At 41.1% G+C, this 16043-nt stretch overlaps 1 long non-coding RNA gene across 1 annotated transcript in view; it reads right to left on the bottom strand.

Annotated features, from left to right (window-relative positions):
* Window positions 1-12380: 12380 nt before the first annotated feature.
* LOC112487251 (uncharacterized) overlaps window positions 12381-16043 on the bottom strand; it is a 41327-nt gene continuing 37664 nt past the window's right edge. The window contains exons 3-4 of the long non-coding RNA XR_003050175.1: window positions 14444-14609; window positions 12381-13092 (exon numbers count right to left, since the gene is read on the bottom strand). This is a non-coding gene — a long non-coding RNA (uncharacterized LOC112487251). The remainder of the gene's footprint in view (window positions 13093-14443; window positions 14610-16043) is intronic.

Here is a 16043-nt window from a genome sequence, read left to right as displayed (position 1 = left end):
CCCTCAAAGATGATCCGCAGGCGAGCTGCACTCAACTTGCCCACCGTTGTCCTCCCACGGAGCCGGTGATTAATGATGTCGGCCGTATCCAGGGAATGGGGGGGAGGGGGGGGGAGCGACGGGGGCTTTTATTAGACATGGACTCTCCTACTAAACAAAGCCGGGGTTAGGAGCCTGATCTTTAACTGATGATGTGGGACTGATGGCGGAGGGAGAGTTGTGATATGCTGTGAATGCTAATGACCTATGGCAATGACTGTAAGGTGAGCGTGCAGGAACATTAACTCCCTGCCTGCTCATAGTCTGAACTGAGCTGTGACTGCGATGTCTATGATCACATTACATTTCACGCTCCCGGGGGTTTTCCTGGGATCCACAGGGGTGGTAAAACCATTTAATCCCTTTACTCAGGTAAAAGCAATGGTACAACATTGTAAAAATGCCTCATTACAAGTCAAACAATCAGCGCTAGAACAAGGATATTACCAGCAAGTGTTCACGGTTATGGTTTGCAAATAACATGCATGTTTTATCCGGAACCTTGGATGAGTTATACGGTGAGGTGAAAATAATATTATAACAAAACAACATTAAACTATGGAGTCTGACATTTAAAAAAATAAAAAATAAATAAATGTCAATGCAGAATCAAGTGTGGTTAAAACGTTATTATTAATAAGGACATCAATGCAGAATCAAGTGTGGTTAAAACATTATTATTTATAAGGACATTATCTGTTATATGGAACAGCTCAGAAAATTGACAAGAAAAAAAAGCTATAAAAATAATACAATAATTTTGTAATTTTTTTTATCAATCATCGAATTCTTACGTTTCCGATAGCACCTGAACGCCCCCTTGTGTTACAGCTGCAACATCGCGATGACGACGCCATAATCTGTATAGACCTGTCGGTCTTTTATCAAAGCTGCTCGGCCCATCAAGCTAGCATCCTAGCATCTAGCCAGCTAGCGCATTATCATTAATACTTTTCTTACGCAAAAAAAAAAAAATAATTATTGAATAGTGAATAAAAGTAAGAAAATACATTCAAATAGTTTCTCTACATAATTTGGATCCCCGGCCAGAAGGTATTGTTTTTTTGGGAGGAGGTGGGGAGGGTTGGGGTGAGCTTAGCACTTTCAAAATACACTCTTTTGACTCAGGCATTCACTCCAGAGACAAAAGCCATTAAAAGCATCTCAGGAAGTGAGTTCAGCGCAGAAATTACCTGTTGTTACCTGTTTCACTTCCCCTGAATTATACCCCTTGTGTGTGAGAGAGAACAGAAACGAGATAATTGGTGTAATAAAGTGTTACCTTTTTCTGGTCACCGTAATGGTGCGCTTAAGGTTTACTTAATGAGAATTCTTAATTAGCGCTTCCCCAATGGTTGTACCTAAGAGTTAAACAGACTCTGCACCAGTTGCTGCAGTATTGTGCAATTAGTGTTGATTTTCACATTAGGGGGAAAACCAAGGTTATGTTGTTCAATAGGCTGAGTCAAATTAATGAGCTTATCAGATCTGATGGACGCCCAAGGATCAACGTAATTATCCCTGGCTTTAATATTCCTAATACGAGTTATGCCGTGGTTAAGGAATACCGGCTGTGTGATGTGCCGACTTTCAACTTTTATCATCAGAGTACATCGAGTATTCCGGAGAGGAACTCGGTGAGATCCTTGCACGTGCGGTATATCGGGTCTATCTGTCCCCACCCCCCCCAGCTGAGAGAGAAAAGAAAAGGGAATGGAAAAGATTGGATCTAGTCTTTGCGAAGATCTGCCACTAGAAAGGCCATATCCCTTCTCTGTCCCCAGATCGCTATCGTGTAGAGGACAAAAATAGAGTACTGTACGAGACGTGAGACACTGCTGTGAAGCAGTCTGGGAAACGGCTAATGAAGCATCCTGCAGACTGTGAACTGCGAAGTCTTTGAACTGCACTCAATGGAAATCTCACCATTAAGTGAAACATTTGTTTGTGAAATGACCTTAAATTCCCAACGCTTACGTTACGTTTAGCCCACACGTGGAAGCCTGCAATTAAAGACATTAGCGCTTTCGTACGTAAATCCCTGATCATACCGACGCCGTCCGCTGTGCGTTACGTTATGTAGGACAACGAATTCCATTCCACTTCAAAAAGGTTAAACAAAGCAACGCGCGAGAAATGATTTGAATATCCTCCTCGGGGGAAGTCTGAGTAAACACAGGCTACAAATATAGATCCTATTCATGTAGCAGAAGAAAGCAAATCCTCCTGTGTTTACATCTCTTGTGTACATGGCACATAGGTGAAAAAAAAGAAAATGCATACAGAGGTGCTGCTGTCTACTTTGTTTACCGCCGCTTATTAGCTACAGGCGATTGTCAACAAATCGTAACAGAAACCTGCGCGTACATTCCTAATGAATGTCAGTTATTATTCTCCGATTTGTCGCGGAGGCTTCCCAGTGTGTAATCTGTCAGTTTGATTTCAACGGTGCCAAACGGGAAGACATATGTGCGGATGTGATGTGGCCAACGGGATTAACGTTCACTTTGGATGTATAACCAACGACGCGTTCGGAAAGATGATAAACAGTGCAGCTGTTCTTCTTCTAATAATGGCTTCCTCAATCCCAAAATGTAGTATCCCTAATGAGCGTTGTTTACTTCCCAACGCACCGGATCTGGGTGAAATAAGAGCGCGACAGATTTCCACACTTGACCTTTTAATCAGCTGTGAAGCCCACCATAAAACATTGTGCTTTATGTTCCTCCTCCTCCTCCTCCTCTCTCTTTTTATCCTTCACATGCAGTGTTGCCAGAGAGAAAGATGAAACTGTGAATACAAAAATAAAGCCACCGTAACCACCCCGCAGCCTCACGGTGAAGGATAGAGAGGTGACCGGATTTATCTCCTTATCACATGCAAAATCATTTGAGGGGAATTCTGTTATTTTAATCTCTCGTTTTGTTCTCTTCAGTGAGCACACAGAGTCGTTTGTCTGCCCTCTGGGTGTCATTACGTGCATAATTTGCTATGTTTCCGGAGAGCTTCCAGATGTATGTCCCGACGGCTGAAGCGCCGCAGTACCGCTGGATATCGTGGGGGCGGCATTGCTAGCGTGTGCCCGCGAGAACAGAGGCAGAAATCGCAAAAACCGGGGATGGCCACGCAGATCGCTCTCGTCTCCTGGACTGGCTTTAGGAGTAGAATCATTAGCAGATATGTTGCCCCTAGTGGCTCTACAGAGGTACTGCAAGGAGTTAAGTTTTTTGAAATACCTTTTTGAAATATATTTACACGCTCCTATGTGCGACATATGTCACAAGTTGGAACTTACATACAATAACATTATATATCACAAAATACAAACTTATACTATAAATAACAAGTTGGAACTTACATACAATAACATGTAGGAAAACAGAACCTGTTGGGCCGCTAAACTTTTGCGATGCCAGCAACACGACCGTGTCCTCCTGAATTCCTTGTGGTCCTCTACAATTTCTTTCACCTTTGTCCGCGTTTGTAATTGTCTCAAAACAAACAAGAAATTAGCACTGCCGCCTACCGGATAAACTGCCAATCACAGCGCCTAAACTTACGACCTGAGTTGGACGCAGTATTACTTTTTTCATAAACTCTGCCTAAACATTGAGTTTAGTTGTTTATTCTTACATGAATAAATTCCTTTTTTGGAACCTCTACACAAAGCGTGTATTCTTCGTGGAACCAAACACATTTGTTGCTCAACGTCGCTCCTTTGTTGATCCTGTTTTCACTCTGTCCTGACAGAGGCTACCAGCTGCGCCAGCGTGGGGGCTCATGAAAGCATTTCCATCCACGACAAAAAAAAAAAAAAAACTGAAAAAAAAATGTGTCAACATCTTCCACCAAGTGTGGCTCCTTTTTGGCTTTTTCAGAGTCCTCACTCCAACGCTCTCATTCATCCCGTGTGCAGGAGAGGTCTGCAAGAGCCATTAGTGCGTGTCTCAGTGTTTCATGCCACATTTCCCCCAAAGGCATTAGCAGCGCTATTATCCCAGGCAGCAGTGAGATTTCAGACTGCCGGGGCAGACGTGTGCTCGTTCATTAATTAGCATTTTTTAAACATCAATATTTTCCTCCGGCCTCCCAGGACTAACACTGTTGGATTAATTATTAACAGCCTCAGTGCTTTGACTATCTTCTCTTCTCTTCTCCTCTTTGACTCCAGCAGCTGCGTTCCGAAATTCTCTCTGTAGTCGGGTGCGGATTTAAGGTGGACTATCGGTTACAGGAATCACCCGAAACACAACACATCTGCGCATAAAGCAATCAGCTGGTCAACTGAAGTACAGACTATTTAAAAAAGGCCACATCACAGTTTTTTAATCCTGCTCTGTTATGGGCCGAGCATCCAGCACATCAGATTTTGGGGTTTTCACTGAGTCACCTGCTGAAAACAAAATGACTTTTCTTCAGAATTCCCCCAGGTACAGAACAGAGGGCAATATCTCTCGCTATCCGTCATGAAAAAAAAAAAAGAAGGGAAGCGGGGGCCACAGATTTGAAAAGGCAGGGGATTGGATTGGAGGCACAATATGGGTGAGGAGATAAAGCAGAAAATGAGGGAGATAACGCTCCCACCCCCCCAGCCTGAGCTCACCAGTGTGGCCCAGGTAGAAAGCAGGACGAACCAACCACCAGTAGAATCTAACGATTTAGCTGCTGTCATCACTGGAAACACAGGCGTTCCAGAGATGAAACAAACAACTGACTGCTGCTAAACGTGAGCTAATGCTAAAATAATATCGTAAATCAGACTTGATACTCACAAAGGTTTAACCTGACAGGAGTCTAAAAACGCAGAGGGAGCCAATCACGGGGGGAGAAAACCCAGGCGAACAGGTGTAGGCGATGAGACTGATAACGAGCGAGAACCTGTCAGGAGGCTCGTGTGAGCCGCCCGAGACAAAGAGAATTGGAGCTCAAGCTCACAAAGAAGGAGGGAACGGTTGCTGTCGGAAAGTTGAAAGATTCATTTGAAAAATGTATCAAATTGGAGGTTTCGAGAGAAGAGGGGTTTTCAAGCTGGTGTCAAAACAGGAGCCTGACAGCGATTGAGAGTCGCAGAAACGATAACATGAGCTCACACACGGTTCCTATACATTTCCATAACACTGTCAACACTGCTTGATGAATCATAAAAAAAATACCACCCGATTGTATGCATTCACATACGAAAACAATCTATAGATGACTAAATAAATCAATTATTTTTTTCTCACTGATTAACCTCCGTGGAGGTACTGCAGTATGTTGCAAAAATTCCCTATATATATATTTATATATATATATATTTATATATATATTTATATATTTTTTTTTCTTTTACTTTAAAGGTTCCCGCTCCTCCTTTCTTGACGTCAGCACAGTGCAGAGCGAGTGCGCATACGACCAGGAAAAACAACGCCGCTGATTTGAATAATACCATTGTCTAATTTCCTATATTTTGTGTACCATAACGAGGAAAATCTACATTTACCATTTATTCTAAATTCATGCATCTGGGCGTAAAGCCTTGAGTTCTGAGGCCAAACAAACCCAGGGCATAATTACACTGAATACTGAGGATTTATGAATGCACTGTTAATGAATACACACTCCTCTGTTCATAACTATATTGAACTTCTGACTGCCTACACACATGAATAAATAATTGAAACGCTCCTTCGATCCATCCACCGAGGTTTAATTGCACCAATGAGGTTGTTTTTCCTCTCATTTCTGCCCTGCTTCTATAAAATGTTTGGGTTTTTTTTTTTTTTTGTGTGCGTAATTAAGACTCCAATCTGTCACGGGTTTTTTTTCCCTGTCCTGTAGGTTTGAACTTGCACTGCTCTTCAGGTCTCCCTTTCTTTGATTCAGATAATTGCCGCCGCCACCGCACCGCTGCTACTTCAGCAGATGTAAAAACAAACGATTAAAGTCCTGATTGAGTCGTTTTATCAAATGTTACAGAAAAGCTTATAGTGCGAGTTTGGCGACGCCAGTGAGAAAGTGAGAAGGATATTGTAATAAATCACACGTTTCCTTCAGCAGGTGGGGAAACAGATGGTGAAGTGACACAATATCAGACAGAAAAAAAAAAAAAAAAAAAAAAACGGCAACAATTTCAGTCAAAGCTCTGTTCGATGCTTCGATGCTTAGAAATTCACCAAAGAGCACACGATTATGTTCTTCATCCGCCTGTTAGCCTTGAATACCGCATATCAACCGATTACTGTATATCGGAGGTCATTTCTGTATTGTTCTGTGTTGTGAAAAAAGATCTGGGATCAGATAAATGAATTGTTTTGATGGATGGTAATATTGAGTATAGCAAAGCTGGGCAAACTTTGGGTCGTGGACCAAAATGTAATGCATGAATCTGACATCATAATTTGTACCATCATTTGGTGGGCCAGATCACAAAGCCCAGTGGGCCGTATCTGGCCCACGAGCCATGGTTTTCCCCAGGTCTGCAGTAGATGAATGCAGCATCATGCTAAAACTCCTGGAGACAATTCTTGTAGCTGGTGTGCACTCAATATAATAAATAATAACAATTTGAACTGCACTGGGGAAATTGCTGTGCTAGCAGCTGGTCTGCTGCAACAAGCTGCCCAACGGGAGGCGTCAACTATGATTCCTGTGGGGCTTGAACCCTTCTGCATGTAAGGCAGAAAAAAAAAACCTGAACATCGCTTACAGTTAGTTTTTGTTTGTCCATTTCTACCACACATAAATATATAGCCGTCCTTTAATTATTGATAACACAGCGAACACTACCTCCACTGGCCGAGTATACTGTATACAGAATAAGAAATACAGGACCACGATTCTTCTTTCTTGGCTTTCCAGATTACTGAACAAAGACTTTTACCATAGCAACTTCCCTGAAGAAAACGGCTTTGTTTCCCAGGGAGCTCAGTTTGGGATAACAGAAACGACAATGCATTCTGAGAGTGAAGTGTATGATACGATGGTAGTTCAGGCAGAGGACTGCAGATCGAGTCCTGGGCCCAGGAGCCGCTTTATGTTGAGCACCAAAGAACAACTCCCCTTCTTTATGTACACTCCTGCCTTTTGTTCTTGTGTACTATAAGCTATGAACGCTGGGTCCTTCAACGCATTGATTCCCAAAGACTGGGTCGCGACCCTCAGGTGGGTCGCAAGGGTTTTTTTTTTTTTGGGTCGTCTCGCATCATGTTTCCCAGGAGTTTACGAATAATGCCTATTGATTTGGGACGCAAATATTTGTGACTTTTAAAATATGGGTCCCTAGAAAAAAAGTTTGGGAAACACTGCTTTAACAAAATAGTAATTTCCCTTGAAAAAATATATATAAAAATATATATGTAATATATATATATATATAAAAAATATAATAAGGCATATATATATAAGGCATTTTTAATACATGATCTACAACACCAATCCATTCTTACCCAAAATTACCATACAGACATTTAAAGAATAAGAATGAGGAGAAGAAGAAATGTATTTGATAAAAAAAATCACAGTGAATTACATAATGTGTTAGCTGCCAGGCTAATATTTATATATTAGTGGCTCTAATGCAGTGAGACGTCTGACAGGCTTTTCCAACATCCATGCACATGTAACCATCTGTGAGTTCACCGTGTTCACTGTTCTGTCCTCCTTTATGCAGATGCTCTGTCTTTTCAAATTTACCTTGGGCGGCCATCTGTGAGTGTGATTATTATTAGTTTTTTTAAAAATAAAAACGAATCCACAACCTAGAGTTAGATTTTATATAATTCTCCATCTTCACCCTTTCCCTTTGGCAGCCTACAGTCTGTATATTTGATCCTGCGCGATAGGAAAACACCCACCTCAAACTATTTTTATTTCAGTGCAAAAGTCATATCACATATGAATTATTGTTTTTTTAAAGAATTTTCTAGATCTGCGATCTACATTAAACCACCATTTCATTGCAGCTCTAACAAAACTTGTTAGTGAGCTGTGATCTGCAGATCTGGGAGCAGGCTTAATCACTGGAATGTTATTGATGTCGTACGGGGGCGGCATGCATAATAGAAACTGAACTTTTCTCCCTGAATTTCCTTCTCTTCACGGTGCTCTACCTGAACCGTGCTCCGTCTGCATGTGTGCGTCTCGATCACAGATACAGTTTTCTCCAGTGTGTGACAGAAAGTACAGTATGATAAAGTGATAAATGGAGACAAACAGCCATTCAAACTCACAGTCATACACACGGTGGATTCTGAGCGTCCAATTTTAGAGTCTGTGTGTTCACCGGTGCAGAGAGGAGATACAGTAGTTTCAGAGGGACGGAGGAGGGAAGAGAGCGCGCTGGTTTTTGTTGTTGTGTTCTGTATGTAGGTTGTGAAGATTTCTGAAAGGGAGAGTGAACAAAACTGTGGGATGAAAACGTTTCTTTGCCGAAACAAAACTACAACCGTTACAAATCGTTGAACTAGAGAAAACTTTTTTTTTTTTTTTTTTTTTACTTTTTGTGACTTTTCCCATAAACAAAAGTCAATGGCAATGAGCCATTAAATTCAGTGGAAACTATATATATATATATATATATACTGTATATATACTGTATATATATATATATATATTTTTATATATACAATATATATATATATATATATATATATATATATATATATATATATATATATATATATATATATATATATATATATATATACATATATATACTGTATGAATGTAAATCTAAGTTTGCTCCACTTTTTTGCATAGTAACAACTATTAGGTAACTAGCCTTAGCTACACTAGCCATAGCATGAAAATAAATACAGGGTTTCATCAGTAGCAAACCTATATATGACAAAGTGAAAATCGATTGGGTTTTACTGCCTGTTCCATATAAAGATTGCTGAAATTATCAGTCAATAGACATTATTCGTAAACTCCTGGGAAACATGACGAGAGACGACTCCCCCAAAAAAATCTCTTGCGACCCACCTGAGGGTCGCGACCCAGTCTTTGAGAAATCATCATATCATACTCAAAGCAAAGTTCCCTTTCTGTTGTTCCCTTTACAAGCCAGCATATAGTTGGCATAGTGATGACATAGTACAGAACAAACCAAAGCACAGTGAGTGAACTTGTGGGGCACAAATATGCGGGTCGCGAGCCAGAGGTGGCCCACGGGCTGCTTTTTGAGGGTCACCAGTCTAAAAAAATAAACATATTTTGTGTTCATGACGAGCTTTAGAGTTGAAATTGATTACTACTCTTATAGTGTTTATTGTGTGGGTGGGTGTGAAAGTAGTTAGCTGTCAACAGTTTTCAACTCCACCAAAAGATAATTAAGAGTCTCCACCGAATCTGTGTGATACACAGAGCTAGATCCCAGATTCGGTCTGGAATGCATTGTTGTACATGCGGCAGAGGGTGCAAAGCTGTCACAGCCTGACAGTGTAAATTTCTTCTGACAGTTTTGAGTTTGTCTGATGGAATGAGCACACCAAAAGGCTGAGGGGAGCAAAAAACATGGGAGGAAAATAATAAAAAAATCAGCAAAGCTAAAACTGGCAATGATATAAACAAAGTTGCTCTTTAAGAAGCTGCTGAGCCACTTAAATCCAAAGTTGTTATTCAAACGCTACGCAAGTTCATCATCTTCTAAGTGAAGCGGTCTTTGAAGCGAGCTTAAATTGGGCAAACACAAGTGAGGAACGTACTTGATTATTTCTAAGGGTTTTCAGAAGTAAGTTGCGTCTCACTGGGAGAGAGAGCGAGAGAGAGAGAGAAAAAAAACAAAAAAGAAAAAACGTGACGTAGCCCTTTTTATCTGTCTTTATTTCTCACTCTGTCAATTTGCTTTGAAATAAGCTGCCTGTGAAGGTGATGTGTGTACGTGTGTGCTGCCGCTTTCAGATACAGACAAGCTGCTCTCTTTGATCCACTGTCAACCAGGAACTTTGGCTCATGGGCATCTCCTCCTGAGCGCACAACATCATTCACTCAGACACACTCTGCGTGTGTTTAAGCCTAAATCCTGCAATTTACATGTGCTATCACACTTGGCAGTTCGCTCTTAGCGAGAAACTTCGCCGTCTCCGAATCAACTGACATGTTTTTAAAGTTTATTGTATATATTAAGCGTTCTTTACATTCTTCGCAGGCACGAGCGGAAGGGTTGTTTTTTTAGGATTTGGTGAAGTGAGTGCTAAAAGTCTAAATTATTTTGTCGACTTCAGTTATTGTTTTTGTTTGTTTTGGCAAATAATTCTTCTTTATTCGTCAATGTCTGACAGGTAGAACAATTAAATACGAGACCAAAGGCCTCATTAAATTTAAACGTTTATCCCATTTTAAAGCTTTATTTGCATTGCTGCCACTGTCACTGGGTCTATTTTCTAACATTTTTCCACCATTCACTTTAAAACACTTTTTAATGTGAGAAGGAAATGAGAACATACAACTTCCTGTGGCCAAATAGTAAAACGAGTTAAATTTAAAAAAAAAAAATCATATTTTTCTTTTTTTTCCTGTCATTATTACAGTGACCAGGATAAAAAAAAAATAAAAAAAATGTATATATATATATGTATATATGTATATACATATATATAAAATATATATATGACATTTTTAAATGTATTTATTTATTTAATCTGTCATCCTTTTAATTCATTCCTCACACATTTTCTCTGCGCCGCTGTTGTGCTTCCTCTATCACAGTCTTTCACACCGAAATGATAGTGATTGAGGTAAGGAGTCGCATTGATTGTGTCAAGAACAAATGGCTCGTTCAAGCCTTCGGGGGAAACTCGACTTTCTGAAGGAGGGTCTCCTGAAAACGCACTTGTTTTTGAGGGCAGTAAACACTCCAAATTGTCTTTCCAAAATTGTCCTCAGTTGTTTACTCTTTGACGGTGTCAAGATTCAGCTACGCTCTGTTACAGTCCTCAAACTACGAGAGTCCAACATAGAAACAACTTTATTACTCATTTCATATTAGAAAGCCCAGTGGGCCGTATCTGGACCACGGGCCATATTTTGCCTAGGTCTGGCTCAGAGGGGACACTAAGTGGATGGATGTTGCTATTATTGGATGTACTGTTCCCCATGTTCTACCCAATGAGTTCAAAAAATGTGTTGTGTTCTAACGATGCATATTATACCGTAAATGCAACTTATTTGTATCTTAACTTTCATCAACTATGGAAGTATCTAGACGCAGGTGTGAAAAAAAAAGCCTGAAGTGTAATATCTCTATTAACACCGTGACCTCACCTTGTAACACAAGCCTTTTTAGTGTGTAATATGATGTGCACTTCGCCTAATGAATTAAAATGCTAAGTCTGCCAATGTGGACAGTTGATTTTCAGCCTTTTATTACAGATTTCAGGAAATTAATTGTGAAGCCTTCCTTGCCTGAAGCTGGCAACAGTGACAGTCAAAGGCGGATGAAGGAAAAAAAAAAGAAAAGAAAAAAAATCCTCGGATCTCGCAACTTAAAAGAGATGTGCTGCCACATCAGGGGCAATGATTAAAAGGTGCAAAATTAATTTTAATCCTCCGTTCCTTTTCATACATCAAACATCTTGGATTTTTTTTTTTTTTTGATGAGAGAGCCTGTTAGTGAGGCTTTAATGATGACAAGAGCAAAAAACATTAAGTGTTTATTTAATAAGGATTTCTAAAGCATCAGGTCAGACGGTCGATGCTCAACAGTCCTGTCGCTGTTTAGTTTCATTTCTAAGGCCTTTGCACTTTTAAAGGTTGAAATACTATCCTTGCAAGGACTCTGACTTCTTCCCTCCTTATCTCACTTCCTCATCCTTCCACTAGTGGCCTCCAGCTGAAGAGTGTCTCACAAGGGCATTCAAGGTGGGTTAAAAACCGTTCACAGAGTACATTTCTCACTTGAGGTACTGTTTGAGTAATGGTGGGTTTCCTCCTAGATCAAAAGCCAGAGTTAGAGGCCTGACTGGGTTCTGCACGGCTGAATGTATTGTACAATCAGCAGGACTTAATGTTCTCTAAAAGACAGGGATCAGTCTGCAATATTTCACAGTTTATGTGTACAGTGGCACCACAGCATAACTGAGGATTTAATAATGGCCTCTCTGAAAGAGTCATTGAAGATGAGGAGAAAATACAAGCCTCTATCTACTGTATCTATCCATCCATCTATCCATCCATCCATCCATCCATCCATCCATCTATCCATCTATCCATCCATCTTTCTATTTAACTAACTACCATCTACCTACCTTCCATCCATCTATCTTTCTACCTATCTAACTAACTACCAACCGGTCCATCCATCCATCTACCTATCTAACTACCATCTACCTACCTACCAACCAATCTATTGGCCCCAGCACACCAGCCAATCAGAAAAATGACAAATGAATGACGGTGCTTTGTTTTACAAAGTCTCACAATTCACTTCAAGTGTTCATGCACCTGTACCTGCCTGTGAGGAATCTTGACGCAACATCAGAAACCATTACATGACCTACCACCTGACCGAAAGCTAAGCATTTTTGTCATTGCTAACCTTAGCAAGTAAGAGAAATGAACAATGCGTGAGGGCAACGGCGTGTAAACAGTTGAAATTCCCAGCCATGTGTTGTGTGTCTGGACTTATCAAGGCTAGTGGAAAAGAGCCTGGCGAATACATGTGAGGGATGAAAAGCCTGTCAGGCGTGAGAGTACTGGGTAGTTACCAGGTCTGAGGATTTACGTCCATCATGGTTAAACTCAACTTCCTGTGTTTGGGCCTGACCTTGATTAACAAAGCAATGCTGAATTCCTCTCTGTGAAATCATTGATTTCTGGCTGCAAAAATGCTAAGCTAAAAATGCGTACGATTATCAATTCTTTTTTTTTTTAAATTCATTTTAACCAGTCTCTTTCTCTTTTCTCTTTGTCTGTCAGAATAAAAGCAGAGCAGTCACACTGCGCCTACCTGCTGTCCGCATCACAGAACATAGGAGCGATGATGGAAAACCACTTTGCCAGGCTCCAGCATTTGAAGGCTTCTCTGAGTGACGGGAACAGTCTCACCAATACCAGGCTCCTTCCTTCTGATACCTGAAGCGAAATCAATATAAATCACAAAAAAAAAAAAGATGATAAAAGGTAATCTAACGGTAAAGCCTCCAAAAGCAGCCTTGTGAATTTGGAGATTTTTTTTTTTTTTTATGTTTCTTAAACCGATTCCATTCTGCACTTTTTCAAGGTGCATAGAAACAAGGCCGACTTTACACATTCATTCTGCTCTGCTAGACTCAGGGAATCTGAGTCTATGCTGGATGTAGAAAATTGAGGAGTTTTTTTTTTTTTAAAGAAGAAAACACTTCACAGCCCGCCTACCTAAATGATGGTGTTAGGATTATTGGGGACCACCAGTTCAGTGAAGCAGAAAATGGGAATATGCTTGTGAGGGCGCACCGGTTTACTGAGGCAGGAACCACAGGCTCCCTGAGACAGACAGGGCGACCTCAGCAGAACATTCAGCAGTGTGAAAACGCTGCTCCGCAGGGCACGATCGGAACTGATTGGAATGCATTCCGGCACCTCATTGAATTCCAGATTCATAACAGTTGTGAACATTAACAATCATAATGGGACAGTAATGGATTTTTAGTCCTTGCCTTGCGCTCACTTTGACATCAGAAACTTTTTTTTGTTTTTTGATTTTTTTTTTTTTTTTACCCCTAATCAAATCTCATTGACATTGTTCCTTCGATTACACTGGAAGCAGATTTGCTTTTAACTAAACCATTAATTTTCCAAAACCCTGGGGCTGGCTGTGGATCAGTAAGTACTGCAGTTACAACCAGAGGGTTATTAGATCAATTAACAGACTATGTAGGTTATGGGTTGCCCCCTGGTGGCTGTTCTCGGCCCTGCAGTCTAGAGCAAGGTTTCCCAAACTTTTCTCGGGGAAGGTCGCTAGTATTAGCTTCTGGGTGGGGTCCCCCTTCAAAGATAATACTACAAAATACATCAAGAAATGTCAACTTTTATAATCAATGTTTTGACTTCAGAACTGTATGAATGGATAGATAGATAGATGACATCTTTAGGTTATTAGTAACATTCAGTTGAATTAATTATTAGGTTTGATTAGCGTTCATATTGATGGTGTACTTAACAAAGGTTTATTTGTTCTTTAGAAAATGTCAGACTTCCTCGGTAATACTATAGAGGTTGTCTTAAAGAGACTGCATTTAAAGCACATTCTTAAATACCCCTGGCGTTGCTGTCACAGTTAGTAATGACCTTTTTATTTTTGCTGAGGCTGCAGCTCAGTGGACACGAGGCGCCTGTGTTGTAGCTGCTGGCCAGAACCACTGCCTTGAGTGATTGGTGTTGAATTTTTGGACATGTTTTTTAAGGCGCCGGCTGCTGTCCCGATTGACCACAGAGATGACAATACCTGTTGTTTGGGAAACAGATGCTCTCTTCATCTTTGTCCCTTCCTCCCATGATGCCTTCAGGCGATCCTGCCACATTGCAGCGGTGGAAACAGCAGAGCTGCCAATTCCTGTGTCTTAGAACGCCGTCTGATTCACCCCAGTGGACAGCCATCCTTTGGACAGACCCTGGAGGAGCAGTGGACTGTTACTGATTCAGGATACTCAATATTGAAACACATCACATACAAACCCTGCTATTTTAACACATAGGAAGAAGTTTTACACTTTACAACTTTTTTCCCTTTTATACTTGCTACCTCTCGGTCAACAAACACTCGAGTGCTGAAAAATATCACCGGGCGCAGACAAAATCATGTTAGACTTAAATAGACTCGGGGATATGAATAGTTTGGCACTGAAACGCCTACACTCCGGTTTATTGACCGTGCTCATATGGCCAGTCCAAACAGAAAGTGACTTTATTTGGGATTTTTAACAGTAAAAAGAAAGGTTTAATGTACATGTAAATGCACCGCCTGGCTTGTCGCCTGGTTGGCAGGCGGGTAGTTGGGCAGATTTGATTTCAGAGCATTAGGCGAAATGGGAACACGTTGCTAAGTAGTCGTGACAGGTATGAGGAGTGCGGGTTAGAATGAGGAGTCACGTTAGTGACAGGATGATTTATTAAGTCCCTTAGACTAACAAAAACGGCAGCATAAATTTAGGCAGTCGAAGGTCCGGAAAGGGCGCAGCGTTTTATGTCTGGATCTGTGTTGGCTTGGTTGTTGGGACATTTTACATCAGACACCTGTACCTCACCAAGCAGCCTTTATGAACTCTTCTCACATACTGACACTGACATTTTTGAACAAACTGTTAACAATTGTTCGTGTGTGTGGCAACATGGTCTAACGTGATCCATTTATGTGTGTGAGCCAATAACATCGCATCAGGAGGCCTATTTGATCATACAGCTTGCAGCCGAATCGCGCCCTGACGCACGGACGAGACTCACATCCAGCCGCCATCCTGCTTTAACTCCGACCCTGAAACAGATTTAATAAGGTTTTTTAAAGTAGTGAGGCTCAGGTGAACTGATCCCGGACCAGCGCTCAAGGCGTCGGCTCTGTAATGAGCCACAGTGGGAGGCCAGTGATGAGGGGTTTCCATGGTGAAGAGCGCTGCTGAGGTTTCAGATTCGAGCGAGCGCCTGGTAATCAGGAGCACGGCCCGAGGCGGTGTCATACTCGCCGGATTGCTCAATCTCCTAGCATTATCTTCTCTCATAACGCGGCTCCACCTCTTCGCTCATGCACTTTAAACACACACGAGGATCTTATTGGAGGTCCTTGGTCCATTAGTAGGTACTCTTGCACCCACTGGCAGTCAACGGCTAATAAGACATTTCAAGTTGTACAGTCTAGTCCATGGTTTCCCAAAGACTGGGTCGCGACCCTCGGGTGGGTCCCAAGAGATTTTTTTTGGGGTCGTCTCGCATCATGTTTCCCAGGAGTTTACGAATAATGTCTATTGACTTGGGTCGCGAAGTTTTGTCCTCCACATGAGTCAGTGAGTGGGAATCTGTTCTTTAAATCAATATTTTCGGTAAAAAAAACATCT

Source organism: Cynoglossus semilaevis, chromosome 7 (genome assembly GCF_000523025.1).
Source record: "Cynoglossus semilaevis isolate Cse_v1.0 chromosome 7, Cse_v1.0, whole genome shotgun sequence".
Taxonomy (NCBI): domain Eukaryota; kingdom Metazoa; phylum Chordata; class Actinopteri; order Pleuronectiformes; family Cynoglossidae; genus Cynoglossus; species Cynoglossus semilaevis.
Note: the sequence above shows the minus strand (reverse complement) of the source record. Positions and strands in the feature narration are given on the sequence as shown.